General features: G+C 39.0%; 1 pseudogene across 1 annotated transcript; it reads right to left on the bottom strand.

Annotated features, from left to right (window-relative positions):
- Positions 1–230: 230 nt before the first annotated feature.
- LOC308615923 (olfactory receptor 1f45-like) lies at positions 231–1,370 on the bottom strand (annotated as a pseudogene). The gene has a single exon. The product of its transcript is annotated as an olfactory receptor 1f45-like (transcript).
- Between the last annotated feature and the right edge of the window lie 2,277 nt (positions 1,371–3,647).

Below are 3,647 nucleotides of genomic sequence, written 5' to 3'. Positions count from 1 at the left end.
ATTTGTAACCAATAATTGCTCGTTGTACAGCCCTGGAAAAGGTAACTTTTCTGTGACTCAGTAAATTGGGGATAATTTAACATCTCCTAATGTGAGGCCATAGAGGACAGGTGACACTGAGGAGAGCCAACTCTAAAGTTTTCTGAAATTCTCAGACCATATAGTAGCCACTGTCTCATAGGGTTGCTGGACCCAATCTTGTCTTTTCCTGATTTTTGTTGTCTGTAAAATAAGTGTTTTAAAATCACACCTTTTTATACATAACTAATGGTTTTATGACTTATGAGCACCTATCAGCCTCATATTTAAAAGCATGACCATGATCACATATCATTAATTACAGGAATAGTCATGGGTAAATTTACACCTATAGGGACTCAGTTTCTTGGTCTGTAAAATGAAAAAATGTATGCTATCCAAGAGTCCTCTCAGTTCTAAAAGTTTTAAATTATAGAATATGAAATTAGTTTCCTTAAAGCTCCCTTCATGTCATGATTTCTCAAGCTGTAGATGAAGAGATTGATGAGAGGAGTCACCACTGTGAAGATGACAATAGTCACCACATCTTGCACTGAGTACGAGGATGAAGGGTGCTTATAGACTCCCAGGATTGCCCCATAGAATGGGGAGACCACAGTGAGGTGGGATCCACACGTGGACAGGGCTTTCCTTATCCCATGGACAGATGGCAACTTCAGTACATTAGAGAAGATGGAATCACATAAAATGATGATACATGCAAATGGTGTCATAAATACCAGTTCACCCACAGTGAATACCATCAGGTCATTGATAAAGGTATTCAAACGAGAGAGTTTTAGAATAGGATAAGGGTCACAGAAAAAGTTATACACAGCATTGTTGGAACAAAATGTGAGTTGCACCATGAGAAGAGTCTGTAGGAGAGCATGCAGATTTGTACTGACCCAAGATGCAGCCACCAGAAGGACACAGAGTTTGGGCCTCATGATCATGGTGTAGTGGAGTGGGCAACAGATGGCAGTATAATCATCATAGGCCATCACACAGTGGAGGAACCCATCTCTGTTGATGAAAATGATGAAGTAAATCTGGGTCGTACATACCATGTAAGAGAAAGACTTGCTTCACAGTATGTGATTCACCAGCTTTTTGAGGATTGTGACTGATGAAAAGCAGATGTTGACACAGGAGAGGTTGGCCAAGAATAAGGACATGGGTGTTTGGAGATGACTGTCACAGCTGATAGCCAAGACAATGAGAAAGTTCCCAATGAGGGTGACCAGGTACATCCACAAGAACAGCCCAAAGAGAACCTCCTCCTGCTCTGACTGCCCAGAGAGTCCCAGGAGAATGAATTCTGTGACTCCAGTCTGGTTGTCTCTGCCCATGTCTGCAGGGGAGAAAATGTGGTCAAAAGTAAAAGGAAATATTTATTTAATTAGCCTCCATATATTGTTTAGAGAGTACAAGTTTTTAATGATACCAGATCCAAAATGTATTTCTTAATTAATAACACTTCAAACATAAAAGTAGATGAGATTGATAATGTCATCATTTGAGCAAATTTTTTATGATACTGTTGTGTCATTGAGAATTAATTCACATTAGATAATTCTATGAAGCGAGTTTTAATGAAATAAATAGCTGGTTAATTTCTATAATTTTAATTTGTGTTTAATTATCTTTGGTTTCATGCAGCTTAATTCATACTTCACTAACAGTTAATGAATATCTGGTATATACAAGTTATTTTCACATACACAATTTCTTTTATTCCATATCATTCATATATATATATATATATATATATATATATATATATATATATTTTGGCCGCCTCACATGGCTTGTGGGATCTCAGTTCCCTGACCAGGTACTGAACCTGGGCCACAGCAGTAAAAGCCTAGAATCCTAACCATTAGGCCACCAGGAACTTCTGTCATCCATCATTCATAAGTGAGGACCCTGAGAAGAAGAATCAGAGATGAAGAACCTGGGATTCAGAGAAATTAGGTGATGACAGATTAGATTGAAAGAAAGCATAACATTTATAGTCTTGAAACAGCTGAAATGCCCTTTTCTTTATATTCCTCCCTAGTTTTACTTCCAAGTTTCAATTATCAACCATTTACTGAGACTATAACCAGGTGCCAGGCAGTGTCTTCCTGCTTTACATACATTTCTTACAGATTTAAAATATGTAAATTTAAAAAATAACAAGCTTCATTAAGCAGAAGGGCAAAATGAAGCAATGAGATTTAGCTATTTGTTTAAAGTCATAAGTTCTTTTACCCGAATAACTTTATACAACTCACTCAAATTCATTCTGGATCTCTCTTATTTTCTCAGGATTATACTAATTCTAGGCACTGAAGGATCTGCCTGGCAGTTTTCCCTCAACGTTGTAACTGGATAGCATCAAAATGTCATTGCAGTAGCTCACAAATGTTGGCTTGGATGAGCTAAGCGTGCTAGTGAGTTTGCTATGTACGACATTCTGTGAAGAGACTACTTTTCTCCCTGTGCTGGCCAAAACAGGATCACTGGTATTTGGTATTATTTTTGAAGAGGAAAAGGAGATTCATAGAGAAAGTCAAGTTATGGGGGCATATCCAAGTGATAATCCCAGCCTTAAGGAATTAATGCAGGCAGAAAGAGTCAGATAGAGAATTTTGAATATGTAAGAATACACAGTATTCGAATAGTAAAGAGGAGAGGAGATGGCATTTCAGGGGAGGAGATTTACAGGTTAAATGTCTTGACTGACTGGGATAAAGGGTGTCACAGGCAATACTTTTAGGAGAGTGGTTGCAGGATGTATATAGTATGGTGACTATAAAATATCCAGCATTTTGAGAGTTAAATTAGTAAAACCAATGTAAAATTCTGAGATCTGAAGCCATTTTCTCATAAATTATATCACAGAATTAAAAGGTAGAAAGGCAGAAGTTGGCAGTACCCAGAGCTATTGAAAGAAAGTACTTCAGGGAAAGGATGTAGAATGTAGAAGTGGGGTTACAGGGGTTGCATCAAGGAAAAACCAAAACAATATTTGTGCAGACGTTTTCATTGTGCTCCAAAGAGTAGATGTTGATATTAGGGTCTTAATTGTAAGCTATTTCCCATAATGGAAATGGTAGTAGAAGGTGAAAGAAGTATAGCAGGATGGTGTAGGGTTTTTCCTATTGTCTGGGAACTGGCAAAGGCAAAAACAGGTGTAGAGGCTCTAAATAACCCAGACTCTATGTCGAGAGATCTGCCAGCATTAAGGTTAGCCACTTCCTGTCAATGTTTGCTGGGATAGTCCTACCAGGAGTACAAGCAACGTTGGCCCCACCCCCAAGTCAATATGGTAAGAGGGCCTGGTTTCATACATCAGTCCCTTGTGAATCTCTTTAGTTTGTGACTGTCCCTGAGACATCTCATGTTTTGCAGCATTGAGTGTTTGTGTTCCTGGACCTTAAAACTGAGGATGCTTAGTGCTTGGACCGCAGCTCAAGCTGACCCCCTCTGTGGGGTTCCATGTGGCATCCAAGCAACCTCCCTCTGAGACACTTCTCTAATGTGGTCATAGACCACAGTGAAGGTACACAAGGAAGCAACTAATAAAACGGTGGAGCTTAAGGGCAGAATAGGAGGGTCTTGAATGTCTGACAGAAGAGTCT

The sequence above is a fragment of the Mesoplodon bidens genome (assembly GCF_964165515.1).
Source record: "Mesoplodon bidens genome assembly, chromosome: 4".
In the NCBI taxonomy this organism is placed as follows: domain Eukaryota; kingdom Metazoa; phylum Chordata; class Mammalia; order Artiodactyla; family Ziphiidae; genus Mesoplodon; species Mesoplodon bidens.
The sequence above is the reverse complement of the archived record's forward strand: the minus strand, read 5'-3'. Positions and strand labels throughout refer to the sequence as shown.